This window comes from Eubalaena glacialis, chromosome X (assembly GCF_028564815.1).
Source record: "Eubalaena glacialis isolate mEubGla1 chromosome X, mEubGla1.1.hap2.+ XY, whole genome shotgun sequence".
Classification (NCBI taxonomy): domain Eukaryota; kingdom Metazoa; phylum Chordata; class Mammalia; order Artiodactyla; family Balaenidae; genus Eubalaena; species Eubalaena glacialis.
In genome coordinates, this window is record NC_083736.1 from 1,380,582 (window position 1) to 1,396,753 (window position 16,172).

The 16,172-nt window shown below is 41.0% G+C and overlaps 1 long non-coding RNA gene across 1 annotated transcript in view; it reads right to left on the minus strand.

Moving 5' to 3' along the window:
- The window catches only part of LOC133082514 (uncharacterized), a 130,757-nt gene that overhangs the window by 32,274 nt on the left and 82,311 nt on the right, over window positions 1–16,172 (minus strand). The window contains exon 3 of the long non-coding RNA XR_009698958.1: window positions 207–500. This is a non-coding gene — a long non-coding RNA (uncharacterized LOC133082514). The remainder of the gene's footprint in view (window positions 1–206; window positions 501–16,172) is intronic.

Here is a 16,172-nt window from a genome sequence, read left to right on the forward strand (position 1 = left end):
GTGAAATATTCCTGCCCCGAGACAGACTAATGATCTCAGTGGGGCTTAACCCTGAATCATTTTCTCCATTTCTGCATATACTGTGCAGGTGAAATAATTATCCTTCTGCACTCACATGCCATCTTGTTATATCGACTACACACACTCATACGTGCTGCATGATTCAGGCAGATTCACATGATGAGCTTATTAGGTGTTTCACCTACCGGCTATTGGGTTGAAATCCCCTTGAGTGGAGTAGATCATACTTGATATTTTAACTAGTTGTTAAGGTCTGTATTTTCACTGGAAGGTCGAGCTTCTCTTCCAACTTCGTTCTTGTGGGCAGAATTCACCTTCTTTTTAGATGTGGTACATATATACAATGGAATATTACTCAGCCATAAAAAGAATGAAATAATGCCATTTGCAGCAACATGGATGGACCTAGAGATGATCAGACTAGGTGAAGTAAGCCAGACAAAGACAAATACCATATGATATTGCTTCTATGTGGAATCCTAAAAAAAAAAAAAATGATACCAATGAACTTATGTACAAAACAGAAATAAACCCACAGACATAGAAAACAAACTTATGGTTACCAAAGGGGAATGGGTGGGGGAGGGATAAATTAGGAGTTTGGGATTAACAGATACACACTACTGTATATAAAATAGATAATCAACAAGAACCTACTGTATAGCACAGGGAACTCCACTCAATATTCTCTAATAGGGCTTCCCTGGTGGCGCAGTGGTTGAGAGTCTGCCTGCCAATGCAGGGGACACGGGTTCGGGCCCTGGTCTGGGAAGATCCCACGTGCCGCGGAGCAGCTGGGCCCGTGAGCCACAACTACTGAGCCTGCGCGTCTGGAGCCTGTGCTCCGCAACAAGAGAGGCCGCGATGGTGAGAGGCCCGCGCACCGCGATGAAGAGTGGTCCCCGCTTGCCACAACTGGAGAGAGCCCTCGCACAGAAACGAAGACACAACGCAGCCATAAATAAATAAATTAAAAAAAAAAAAATTCTGTAATAACCCAAATGGGAAAAGAATCTGAAAAAGAATAGATACATATATATGTTTAACTGAATCACTTTGCTGTACACCTGAAACTAATACAACATTGTAAGTCAACTGTACTTCAATTAAGAAGATAAAAAAATATAAACAACAACAAACAATTAAAAAAAAAAAAGAATTCCTCTACTTTTAAAGGGCTTCTCTGATTAGGTCAGGCCCACCCAGGATAATCTCCTTCTGATGACCTCAAGTTAACCCGTAGCTACACTGTCACAGGAGTGACACCTATCGTGCTCACAAGTCCGGCTCACACTGCAAGGGAGGAGATTACACAGGGTGTGTGCACTAGGGAACACAAGTCTTGAGGCCACCTTGCAACCCTGCTTACCACTGCCCCTTCCTACCCAGCCTATGCCTCTGGGGTCCCAGCGTGTCTCCCCGTGAACACACCTGAGATCTGACAGGTGCCTCATCAGATTTCTGGGGCACGTCCAGATCTACTCACAGAGACACCCTCCCTGGTCTACAAAGGGGTTCCATGAGCTCAAGGCAGAGGCAATGTTGCACAAAGCAATCGCATTTTCATGAAATTGGATTTCTCTACTTTTTAAAAGGCACATGTAAGTCTTTCCCCCCCCCCCCAAGAGTAGGAGTTCTCAAAATACCCCTTACAACACAACACAAGTTTGTGTTAGGTTTAAACAAGCACACCCACTCCATCTCCCCCTCCCCCCCCACATCTGGGCTCAAGAATTCTTACTCTTCCTCTCGAGCCCTGATCATCTGCCCAGTCTGGCCCCTTTCCCCACAACACACTCTTTGAATTATGAGGCCCTTTATCCTCAATTCTCCCAAGATGAAAAAGTGACAATCAATTCATTTGGCCAGTTGACACATGGAAATCCTCATTTACCCATCACAGCTTTGCAAACTTTATGTGGCTGAGTGTAAGGTGGCCTTGCTGCCTTCTGCCCACCCGTTGGGCAGCCTCACAGAAGCTGAGATAGAGCATGGGGTCAATTCAAGCCTGCCTTTTCTAGGAGAGTTTGAGCTTCTACCTTCCAGGGACTAACCAGTAAATTCCAAAGAGCCTTGTGCAGTTTTATTGGGCTTCCCTGATTATCTCACACCAGTCAGAATGGCCGGCATCAAAAAGTCTACAAACAATAAATGCTGGAGAGGGTGTGGAGAAAAGGGAACTCTCCTACACTGTTGGTGTGGATGTAAATTGGTGCAGCCACTATGGAGAACAGTATGGAGGTTCCTTAAAAAACGAAAAATAGAGCTACCATATGATCCAGCAATCCCACTCCTGGGCATATATCCAGAGAAAACCATAATTCTAAAGGATGCATCCACTCCTATGTTCATAGCAGCACTATTTACAATATCCAAGACATGGAAGCAACCTAAGTGTCCAAGGACAGAGGAATGGATAAAGAAGATGTGGTATATGTATACAATGGAGTATTACTCAGCCATCAAAAAGAATGAAATAATGCCATTTCCAGCAACATGGATGGACCTAGAGATTATCACACTAAATGAAGTAAGTCAGACAAGACAAATATATGATATCACTTATATGTGGAATCTAATAAAAATGATACAAATGAAGTTATTTAGAAAACAGAAACAGATTCACAGAACTCGAAATCAAACTTATGGTTATCAAAGGGAAATCAGGGGGCAGGGGAGTGATAAATTAGGAGTTTGGGACTGACATATACACACTACTATGTATGAAATAGATAACTAACAAGGACCTACTGTATAGCGCAGGGAACTCTCTCAATACTCTGTAATAACTTATATGGGAAAGAAATCTGAAAAAGAATGGATATATATATGTATAACTGATTCACTTTGCTGTACACCTGAAACTAACACACCATTGTAAATCAACTTTACTCCAATATAAAATTAAAAAAAAAACAGAAAAAACACTCTTGGTGAAAAAAAAGTGTCATTTTAACCATTTAAAAACTTATGGTTCAGTGGCATTAAGTACAGTCACATGGTTTTGCAACCGTCACCATCATCCATCTCCAGAACTCATCCTTCTTGGAAAACTGAAGGTGTCGCCATTAAACACTCACTCCTCATCCCCCTCCCCCAGCCCCTGGTACCCACCCTCCTACTTTCTGTCGCTGTGAATTTGACTCCACCAAGGACCTCACAGGAGTGGAATCAAACAGTATTTGTCCTTCTGTGTCTGGCTTATTTCACTCAGCATCATGTCCTCAAGGTTCATCCATGCTGTAGCCTGTGACAGAATGTCCTTCCTTTTTAAAGACTGAATCATATTCCCTTGCACGGATGGACCACATTTTACTTATCCATTCACCCCTCCATGGATGCTTGGGTTGTTTGCACATTTTAGCTGTTGTGGATTCTGCTGCTATGAACATGGGTGTGCAAATCTCTCTTCATGACTCTACTTTCAATTCTTTTGGGTGTACACCCAGAATTGGAATTGCTGGATCCTATGGTAATTCTATTTTTAATTTTTGAGGCGCTGCCACATTGTTTCCCACAGCAGCTGCACCATTTATATACCCACCAACAGTGCACAGGGACCCCCGTTTCCCTACATCTTTGCCAACACTTGTCATTTTCTATTTTTTAAAAGTAGTGGCCATCTTAATGGGTATGCCCAATTCCTCTTTACGCTCATATTTTCTTGCCCAAAACTTTTCCCAGCATTGTTCATACCCCTGGAATCTGCCCTGACAAGGAATCTACATTGTTACCTTTTCTGGTCTCTTCTACCATGGAGGTCCATACCACTATGAACCCCAATTTCATACAGAATACCAGGGTATCTCCCAGAAGGGGGTTAGAGTTAGTATTTATAAGTATCTGTCCTGGTGTTTGACTGGGGTCAGGGGATCGGATAGTTTGGGGCAGAGACAGCTGTGCCCGCTGATCTGTCCATCTGGTCCCCACATTTCCCAGCATGGCTTGCAGGCCACAGGAGCAGTCCTGGTCCAGCATCACATGTGCAAATGTGAGGGGTGTGTAGCCCACAAGTGACCCTCCAGTGTATCTGTCTTTCCACGTCAGCTAAGGAGCTCAGCATTTAGATGATGAATCATCAGCTAATACCTCTGCATCACCAGGGGCAACACGTTTGCCCTCGGGTTAGATAATCTTTGTTGGGTGAAGCCTCTGGTTAATTTGTTTTACCTATTGAACCCTTGGAGAACAAGCAACTAATCTCTTAGCCTAATGGATCTCCCAGGGCTGGGAGAATGATGCCTGTCAATTCAAATTTAAATTCTCCCCAAATCAAACCCTGCAGAGGGGATCCTTTGTAACAGCAAATCTAAAGACCTGTCACCTGACTTTGCAAAGAAGATCCATTCTTGGTCGTGCTCTTCAGAAAGCAGAATAAATTAGAGTGCATTTGAAAATCAAGGGGGTTGATGCTCCTTGGAATTTTCCATTTGGGTGGCAGTTGGTGGAATTCAAGTCCTGTCCCACTCCTAGTTTATGCTGATCTTTTTCCTGTATTTGTGCTCTTTTTTTTTCTCTTTCTAATTCTACCTAAAAGTGAGTATCTTACAGGCATTAAAATTGGGTTGGTGTAGATACAGCAGAGAACAGCGAGTGACCCAGGATGGGATGACTGGAAACTAGAAAACATGACCACTACTTCCTGCTGGATCCTCCACTATCCCACGACAGGATAATATATGTCAACCCACAGCTGAGATTTCCTGAATGGAAGCACATTTCGGATTATCACAGGAAAACACAGTTCATGACAGGTGGAGGTTTTCATACTGACTTATAAAAATACGGTTGGGGAGTAACCACAAAAGATCTCATAAAACTAATTCTAGTTATATCCAATCTTTCAGAAAATCTGCCTGCTTTCCATGCTGGAAACGGATTCTTTCATTTACCTTTGCTGATGCTTTGAAAATTTATAAATTTACTTATTCTTACTCACATTTCCCTATTTGTCTTGCACTACATTTTCCAAGTTCAAAACCAGAGTCAAAGAAAAAGGACAGTTGAAGGAAATTCTGACATCCTGACATCCATCTCTCTTACCCAAAGGCAGAAGCATTGCTAGCCTGATTTTCCATTTGCAAATCAGAAATTGGAATATTTCTAAGAAAACTGGAACAGATTAGCTTGGCTCCAGAGGTCAAAATCATAAAATGTCCAAGCATTTATTAAAGCTGGAAGACCTAGTCATAAATTTCCAAGCATGCCTCTTGTGATTTAAAATGCAGAATTCTATTGTAGGGGGCGGGGTCAAGATGGCAGAGTAGGAGGATGTGGAGTTTGCATCTCCTCATAACCAGGGCACCTACTAGGTGCTGGTGGGGGACCTCAGACACCTAAGGGGATGAGAGGAATCCCCGCATGACTGGGTAGGATGTGGAGGGGAAGGAGCGGGGGGGGGGGGATGAAAGGTGGAGGCGGGATGGGACTGGTGTCCCTCGGGGATGGCTGGGGGAGGGGAGGGGTTCCCACCCTCAGAAAGGCCCACTCATGGCGAGGGGATCAGTGGGGACGGGGAGAGACCTTCAGGGGATTGGAGGATCAGAGGAGAACAAGGCCAGCATCTCCCCTGCCTGCTTGGCCCCGGCGAGCCTGCTGGGGTCCCGGGCCTGAAACTCTGCCCTCTGGAGCCCCCTCTGGCCATGTGTGTCCTGGGTCTAAGCCCCCTCTCCCCCAGGGCCTCCTCTGGTCTTTTTTTTTTTTTTTTTTTTTTTTTGCTGTTGTGGTTCTGTTTTGCTTTGTTGTTGTTGTTTCATTTTCATTTTTATTTTTTCTAATATATTTTTTATCTTTCTAATTTTATTTTATTTTTTATTCTTTGTTATTTTTCTGCTCTTTTCCGTTTGTTCCTTTTTTTTTTCTTTTGCCACGCCATGCGTCTTGCGGGATCTTGGTTCCCAGGCTGGGGGTTGGGCCTGAGCTCCTGTGGTGGGAGTGCCATGTACAAACTGCTGGACTAACAGAGAACCTCAAACCCCAGGGAATATTAAGCAGAGTGAGGTCTCCCGGAGGTCCTCATCTCGGCACCAAGACCCAGCTCTATCCAACTGCCTGCAAACTCCAGTGCTGGAGGCCTCAGGCCAAACAACCAATAAGACAGGAATACAGCCTGACCCATCAAAAAAAATGAGATGACAAAAAAATATGTTACAGATGAAAGAGCAAGGTAAAAACCTACAAGACCAAATAAATGAAGAGGAAATAGGCAACCTACCTGAAAAAGAGTTCAGAGTAATGACAGTAAAGATGATCCAAAATCTCGGAAAGAGAATGGAGGCATGGATCGAGAAAATACAAGAAATGTTTAACAAGGACCTAGAAGAACTAAAGAACAAACAAACAGTGATGAACAACACAATAACTGAAATGAAAAATACACTAGAAGGAATCAATAGCAGAATAACTGAGGCAGAACGGATAAGTGAGCTGGAAGATTAAAATGGTGGGAATAACTGCCAGGGAGCAGAATAAAGAAAAAAGGATGAAAAGAATTGAGGACAGTCTCAGAGACCTCTGGGACAACACAAAACACACCAACATTCAAATTATAGGGGTCCCAGAAGAAGAAGAGAAAAAGAAAGGGTCTGAGAAAATATTTGAAGAGATTATAGTGGAAAACTTCCCTAATATGGGTAAGGAAATAGTCAATCAAGTTCAGGAAGTGCAGAGAGTCCCATACAAGATAAACCCTAGGAGAAACACATCAAGACACATATTAATCAAACTAACAAAAATTAAATTCAAAGAAAAAATATTAAAAGCAGCAAGGGAAGAGCAACAAATAACATACAAGGGAATCCCCATAAGGTTATCAGCTGATATTTCAGCAGAAACTCTGCAAGCCAGAGGGAGTGGCAGGACATATTTAAAGTGATGAAAGGGAAAAAAATACAACCAATATTATTCTACCCAGCAAGGATCTCATTCAGATTTGACGGAGAAATCAAAAGCTTTTCAGACAAGCAAAAGCTAAGAGAATTCAGCACCACCAAACCAGCTTTACAACAAATGCTAAAGGAAATTCTCTAGGCAGGAAACACAAGAGAAGACCCACAAAAATGAACCTAAAACAATTAAGAAAATGGTAATAGGAACAAATATATCAATAAGTACCTTGAATGTAAATGGGTTAAATGCTCCAACCAAAAGACCTAGACTGGCTGAATGGATACAAAAACAAGACCTGTATATATGCTATTTATAAGAGACCCACTTCAGACCTAGGGACACATACAGACTGAAAGTGAGGGGATGGAAAAAGGTATTCCATGCAAATGGAAATCAAAAGAAAGCTGGAGTAGCAATACTTTTATCAGATAAAATAGACGTTAAAATAAAAACTGTTACAAGAGGCAAGGAAGGACACTACATAATGATCAAGGGATCAATCCAAGAAGATATGACAATTATTAATATTTATGCACCCAACATAGGAGCACCTCAATACATAAGGCAAATGCTAACATCCATAAAAGGGGAAATCGACAGTAACACAATAGTAATAGGGGTCTTTAACACCTCACTTACACCAATGGAGAGATTATCCAAACAGAAAATAAATAAGGAAACACAAGCTTTAAATGACACAACAGACCAGATAGATTTAATTGATATTTATAGGACATTCCACCTGAAAGACGCAGAATACAATTTCTTCTCAAGTGCACATGGAACATTCTCCAGGACAGATCACATCTTGGGTCACAAATCAAGCCTTGGAAAATTTAAGAAATTTGAAATCATATCAAGCATCTTTTCTGACCACAATGCTATGACATTAGAAATCAATTACAAGAAGAAAACTGTAAAAAACACAAACACATGGAGACTAAACAATACGCTAATGAATAACCAATAAATCACTGAAGAAATCAAAGAGGAAATTAAAAAATTCATAGAAACAAATGACAATGAAAACATGAAGACCCAAAACCTATGGGATGCAGCAAAAGCAGTTCTAAGAGGGAAGTTTATAGCAATTCAACCTCACCTCAAGAAACAAGAAAAATCTCAAATAAACAATCAACCTTACACCTAAAGCAACTAGAGAAAGAACAACAAGAAAAAACCCCCCCGAAGTTGGTAGAAGGAAAGACGTCATAAATATCAGAGCAGAAATAAATGAAATAGAAATGAAGAAAATAACAGCAAAGATCAATAAAATTGGTTCTTGGAGAAGATTATCAAAATTGATAAACCTTTAGCCAGATTCATCAAGAAAAAAAAGGGAGAGGATTCAAATCAATAAAATTAGAAATGAAAAGGGAGAAATTATAACTGACATGACAGAAATACACAGGATCATACGAGACTACTACAAGCAACTCTATGCCAATAAAATGGACAACCTGGAAGAAATGGACAAATTCTTAGAAAGGTATAACCTTCAAAACTGAACCAGGAAGAAATAGAAAATATAAACAGACCTATCACAAGCAGTGAAATTGAAACTGTCATTAAAAATCTTCCAACAAGCAAAAGTCCAGGACCAGATGGCTTCACAGGTGAATTCTATCAAACATTAAGAGAAGAGTTAACACCTATCCTTCTCAAACTCTTCCCAAAAATTGCAGAAGGAGGAACACTCCCAAACTCATTCTATGAGGCCACCATCACCCTGATACCAAAACCAGGCAGAGATACTACAAAAAAAGAAAATTACAGACCAATATCACTGATGAACATAGATGCAAAAATCCTCAACAAAACACTAGCAAATAGAATCTAACAAAACATTAAAAGGATCATACACCATGATCAAGTGGGATTTATCCCAGGGATGCAAAAGATTCTTCAATATACGCAAATCAATCAATGTGATACACCATATTAACAAACTGAAGAATAAAAACCATATGATCATCTCAATAGATGCAGAAAAAGCTTTTGACAAAATTCAACACCCATTTATGATAAAAAAAAAACTCTCCAGAAAGTGGGCATAGAAGGAACTACCTCAACGTAATAAAGCCCATGTATGACAAACCCACAGCTAACATCTTCCTCAAGGGAGAAAAGCTGAAAGCATTTCCTCTAAAAGCAGGAACAAGACAAAGATGTCCACTGTTGCCACTATTATTCAAAATAGTTTTGGAAGTCCTAGCCACAGTAATCAGAGAAGAAAAAGAAATAAAAGGAATACAAATTGGAAAAGAAGTAAAACTGTCACTGTTCACAGATGACATGATACTATACATAAAAAATCCTAAAGGTGCCACCAGAAAACTACTAGAACTAATCAATGAATTTGGTAAAGCTGCAGGATACAAAATTAATGCACAGAAATCTCTTGCATTCCTATACTCTAACAAAACAAAAGATCAGAAAGAGAAATTAAAGAAAGAATCCCATTTACCATTGCAACAAAAAGAATAAAATACCTAGGAATAAGCCTACCTACACAGGCAAAAGAACTGTACTCAGAAAACTATAAAACACTGATGAAAGAACTCAAAGATGACACAAACAGATGAAGAGATATTCCATGTTCTTGGACTGGAAGAATCAATATTGTGAAAATGATTATACTACCCAAAGCAATCTACAGATTCAATGCAATCCCTAGCAAATTATCAATGGCATTGTTCACAGAAGTAGAACAAAAAAATTTTTCAATTTGTATGGAAACACAAAAGACCCCGAATAGCCAAACAATCTTCAGAAAGAAAAATGGAGTTGGAGGAATCAGGCTCCCTGACTTCAGACTATACTACAAAGCTACAGTAATCAAGACAGTATGGTACTGGCACAAACTCAGAAATATAGATCAATGGAACAGGATAGAAAGCCCAGAGATAAACCCATGCACATATGGTCACCTAATCTATGACAAAGAAGGCAAGAATATACAATGGAGAAAAGACACTCTCTTCAATAAGTGGTGCTAGGAAAACTGGACAGCTACATGTAAAAGAATGAAACTAGAACAGTCCCTAAGACCATACACAAAAATAAACTCAAAATGGATTAAAGACCTAAATGTAAGACCAGACACTATAAAACTCTTAGAGGAAAATATAGGAAAAACACTCTTTGACATAAATCACAGCAAGATCTTTTTTGATCCACCTCCTGAAGTAATGAAAATAAAAACAAAAATAAACAAATGGGACCTAATTAACTTAAAAGCTTTTGCACAGCAAAGGAAATAAACAAGACGTAAAGACAACCCTCAGAATGGGAGAAAATATTTGCAAATGAAGCAACTGACAAAGGATTAATCTCCAAAATATACAAACAGCTCATGCAGCTCAATATTATATATTAAAAAAAAAAACAAAAAACCCAATCCAAAAATGGGCAGAAGACCTAAATAGACATTTCTCCAAAGAAGACATACAGATGGCGAAAAAGCACATGAAAAGATGCTCAACATCACTAATTATTAGAGAAGTGCAAATCAAAACTACAATGAGGTATCCCCTCATGCCGGTCAGGACGGGCATCATCAGAAAATCTACAACCAACAAATGCTGGGAAGGGTGTGGAGAAAAGGGAACCCTCCTACACTGTTGGTGGGAATGTAAGTTGGTGCAGCCAGTATGGAAAACAGTATAGAGGTTCCTCAAAAACTAAAATTAGAGCTACCATATGACCCAGCAATCCCACTTCTGGGCATATACCCAGAGAAAACCATAATTCAAAAAGATACATGCACCCCAATGTTCACTGCAGCACTATTTACAATAGCGAGGACATGGAAACAACCTAAATGTCCATTGAGAGATGAATGGTTAAAGAAGATGTGGTACATATACACAGTGGAATATTACTCAGCCATAAAAAGAATGAAATTGGGTCATTTGTAGAGATGTGGATGGACCTAGAGTCTGTCATACAGAGTGAAGTAAGAAAGAAAAAAATTATCATATATTAACGCATATATGTGGAATCTAGAAAAATGGTACAGATGAACATATTGGCAGGGCAGGAATAGAGATGCAGATGTAGAGAACGAATGTGTTGACATGGGGGGGGTGGGATGAATTGGGAGATTAGGATTGACATAAATACACTACCATGTGTAAAATAGGTAGCTCGTGGGAACCTGCAGTATAGCACAGGGAGCTCAGCTCGGTGCTCTGTGATGTCCTAAATGGGTGGGATGGGGGGGGAGGTCCAAGAGGGAGGGTATATAGGTGTACATATAGCTGATTCGCTTCACTGTACAGCAGAAACTAATACAACATTGTAAAGCAACTATATTCCAACTTAAAAAATATATGTAATGTTTGATTACAAAAAAAATAAAATGCAGAATTCTAGATCTTTAAGCTAAAATTTTTGGTTTGAAAAGATACATGCACCCCAATGTTCATAGCAGCATTATTTATACAATAGCCAAGATGTGGAAGCAACCTAAGTGTCTATCAACAGATGAATGGATAAAGAAGATGTGGTACATATATACAACGGAGTACTACTCAGCCATAAAAAAGAATGAAAATTTGCCATTTGCAGCAACATGAATGGACTTGGAGGGCATTATGTTAGTGAAATAAGTCAGACAGAGAAAGATAAATACTATATGATATCACTTATATGGGGAATCTAGAAAAATACAACAACTAGTTAATATAACTAAAAAGAAGCAGACTCACAGATATAGAGAACAAACCAGTGGTTCCCAGTGGGGAGAGGGAAGGGGGAGGGGCAAGATAGGGGGAGGGGATTAAGAGGTACAAACTACTATGTGTGAAATCAATAAGCTACAAGAATATATTCTACAGCACACACAGGGAATATAGCCAGTATTTTTTAATAACTACAAATTGAGTATAACCTTTAAAAATTGTGAATCACTATATTATACACCTGTAACTTATATAATATGGTACAGCAACTATACTTCAACTAAAAAAATAAACAAAAATTTTGCAAGAGTGACCTTTTCCTTTCTAAATAACTGACAGAACATTTTGGGAGTATGCCTCAATACGCAAAGTTGACGGGAAATGCCAGGTTGGATTGATTACAAATAACAACCAAAATAGAGTTTTCAGCCTCAATTAGGTTCTGGAGTTTTCTGCACAGATTTAATTACCTGGAAATGTGCCCACCTCCTTGTTTTTCTACTGTGCTCAGACTAATGTTGGCCCTCAGCGGGGACTGTCTTCTCTCTGTGAAAGCAGGAGGATGGGGGCTTCTGTCCATGACTCTCCAGTGCTGTGATGGGTACCTGCAAACCCACAGCCATGAGCTGCACAGCTCCGGGAAAATGAACCTGGTGTCTGCCAAACTCATTTACAACAAAAACAATGCACCAAGTCACCTATTAGAAGTTCCCTGAGTGTGAATTTGGTGCAGGCATAAGCTTGTTCAGAGAATTTTAAAGGAAATTTGATGAAAGATAAAAAAAACCCTTAAGAGCTTCAGACAGTTCTCTGAAACAGAATCTGATTTGCAAAACTTGGGCAGCGGCTCAGAGGAGCTGGGACGTTTGCCTCAAGAGTGCTGAGTATTATGTAGACAACAAAAAATATTTGAATTTTCCAGATAGGAGCACAGATGGGAAGGGTTCTCCAGAGAATAAATGAAATCCCACCAACCGTCTGAAAAATCAACCAATTTCCTAGAGCCCTCGTTATACCCCTAGGGAACTAGACATCACATAATAATAAAGCTTGCATCTTTCAGTAAGAGGTAACATTGAGCTAATTTACTTGCATAATTAAGACAAATTGCTCGAGTTGGATAAACCAGCAATCCAGAACTCCCGTTACAAGGCAGACCCTCCCAATCCACTTTGCATAGTCACTGAAGTTTTTAAAGGGCATCTCCTCTGTCCAAACTCTCTATATTATCAGATGTGCAGATTGCAAATATTTTCTCCCATTCTGCAGAGATATTGTTTCTTTGCTGTGTGCTGTTTCCCTTGCTATGCAGAAGTGTTTTCAGTTTGTTGCAATCCCATTTGTGTATTTTTTGCTTTTGTTGCCTGTGCTTTTGGTGTCAGATCTATGACATCCTTGCTGCCAAGAAACTCTTCCCATGTGTTTTCTTTTAGGTGTTTTAGGCTTTTCAGATGGGACGCTGAAGTCTTACTACATTTTGAGTTAATTTTTGCGTACGGCATGAGATAAGGGTCCAGTTTCATTCTTTGGCATGTGGATATCCAGTTTTCCCAACACCGTTTGTGGACGAGACTGTCCTTTCCCCACTGTGTGTCCTTGGCCCCCTTGTGGAAGGTCACTTGATGGTCTATGCATGGAACCCAAGACTGAGTAATGGGTAGACCATTCTCCTGTGGCCAGACACAAATGGGCAACGGGATGCCAGAAATTTCCACATGGTCCTTGAACCCACGTCTATAATTGAATTCACTAAGTCCCGCCCGCAGATCCTCCCCAATCCCTCCATCCCTGTCTTTCCTGCCTGGACCCAGGAATCCCAGGCTAACAGTTGAATGTGGCTTTTCTCCACCCCTTCAGCATCTACACTCACCCAGAGTCTTGGCTGTATCTCTCCAACTCCCTCTGTCCCTCCATCACCCAAATCCAGGTTTTCCCAAAGTTTATGCAGGTCTCCCCGCTCTGTGCTTGCCCCCAGGGGCAAATCCATTCTCTGTAGCCACACCAGAGTGGTTTTTCCAGAACGCTCACCACCCGCGCCCAAGAGAACCTGGTCCCCTCAAAAAAAACAAAACAAAAAAACCCCCATATTTTTTAAAAGAAAAGAACACCTCCTAAAAACTGTCTACTTAATTCAACTTTTTAAAACGTTTCCACAAATAATTTCCTGCATCCCGTATAGATTCTGAAAGAACCAGCTTTTACTTTTTTATTTTTTAAAGAAAAATTTTAACAACTTTATTGGAGTATAATCGCTTTACAATGGTGTGTTCGTTTCTGCTGTATAACAAAGTGAATCAGCTCTATGTATACATATATCCCCATATTTCCTCCCTCTTACATCTCCCTCCCACCCTCCCTATCCCACGCCTCTAGGTGGTCACAAAGCACTGAGCTGATCTCCCTGTGCTATGCGGCTGCTTCCCACTAGCTATCTATTTTACATTTGGTAGTGTATCTATGTCCATGCCACTCTCTCACTTCATCCCAGCTTACCCTTCCCCCTCCCCGTGTCCTCAAGTCCATTTTCTAGTAGGTCTGCGTCTTTATTCCCGTCCTGCCCCTAGGTTCTTCATGACCTTTTCTTTTTTAGATTCCATATATATGTGTTAGCATACAGTATTTGTTTTGCTCTTTCTGACTTATTTTACTCTGTATGACACACTCTAGGTCCATCCACCTCACTACAAATAACTCAATTACATTTCCTTTTATGGCTGAGTAATATTCCATTGTATATATGTGCCACATCTTCTTTATCCCTTCATCTGCCAATGGACACTTAGGTTGCTTCCATGTCCTGGCTATTGTAAACAGTGCTGCAATGAACATTGGGGTACATGACTCTTTTTGAATTATGGTTTTCTCAGGGTATGGGATGGCTGGGTCATATGGTAGTTCTATTTTTAGTTTTTTAAGGAACCTCCATACTGTTCTCCATAGTGGTTTTATCAACTTACATTCCCACCAACAGTGCAGGAGGGTTCCCTTTTCTCCACACCCTCTCCAGCATTTACTGTTTGTAGATTTTTTGATGATGGCCATCCTGACTGGTGTGAGGTGATACCTCATTGTAGTTTTGATTTGCATTTCTCTAATGATTAGTGATGTTGAGCATCCTTTCATGTATTTGTTGGCAATCTGTATATCTTCTTTGGAGAAATGTCTATTTAGGTCTTCTGCCCATTTTTGGATTGGGTTGTTTGTTTTTTTGATATTGAGCTGCATGAGCTGTTTGTATATTTTGGAGATTTTTCCTTTGTCAGTTGCTTCATTTGCAAATATTTTCTCCCATTCTGAGGGTTGTCTTTTGGTCTTGTTTATGGTTTCCTTTGCTGTGCAAAAGCTTTTAAGTTTCATTAGGTCCCATTTGTTTATTTTTGTTTTTATTTCCATTTCTCTAGGAGGTGGGTCAAAAAGGATCTTGCTGTGATTTATGTCATAGAGTGTTCTGCCTATGTTTTCCTCTAAGAGTTTTACAGTGGCTGGCCTTCCATTTAGGTCTTTAATCCATTTTGAGTTTATTTTTGTGTATGGTGTTACGGAGTGTTCTAATTTCATTCTTTTACATGTAGCTGTCCAGTTTTCCCAGGACCACTTATTGAAGAGGCTGTCTTTTCTCCATTGCATGTTCTTGCCTCCTTTATCAAAGATAAGGTGACCATATGTGCATGCGTTTATCTCTGGGCTTTCTATCCTGTTCCATTGATCTATATAAGAACCAGCTTTTAAATGATGCAGGAGGAGTGGTGGTTTTCCTTAAACCCTTTGTGAAATGAGATGGGGAGTCAGGAGAGAGAGAGAGAGAGAGAGAGAGAGAGAGAGAGAGAGAGAGAGAGAGAGAGAGAGAGAGAGAGAGAGAGACCCCACATCAGAAGGTCAGACCCAGAAATCTAAATAATTCATCCCTGCAGATTACTGGTAACAAGAGAAAGGACCCAAACATGCAGAGCTGCAAACACTGGAGAGCCTGTGACCAGGACAGCGAATGACAGGGGTGCCAGAGCCCGGCTGGGTTCACATCACCCAAAGTTTAACATCCTTGGAACAAACCCACGGGCTCAGACCTGAGCGAATACTTCTTTATCATCTCCCCAAAACTCTTGGGGGTTTCCTTCCACACCCACTCAGTTTCTCCTCTGTTAACCCTGCCCTTAATCCGCCCCGGCTTTTTGGGGTCCTCCTCCCTGAATACCGGGCAGGAATCTGCGCTTGTGTCAGGGGACCATTATCTCCTGGATCACGTCAGCCTGGGGGTTCCTCCCCGGGATGTTCCCAAGGTCTTTCTATTTGGGAGCATCACACTCCTTTGCAGACGTGGAGAACTAACCTGCAAGGACGCTGGCATCAGGTCTGCAGCCCCGGACACCGCCTGGGAGTCAGTCTCCCGTGTATCTTGCACGCGCTCTCGCGGCTCCTGTCCGCGCGTGGAAGCCGTGACGGACGCTGTAGGCATGTACAGTTACAGGAGGCGCATCACCCGTGCACGAGGGTGGGCAAGGGGCGTACCCTGCCGCCCACGCAGACAAGATGCCCGGGATGCGGGATTTCACTCAGCTTGGGCTCTGATTGCAGGCTGGT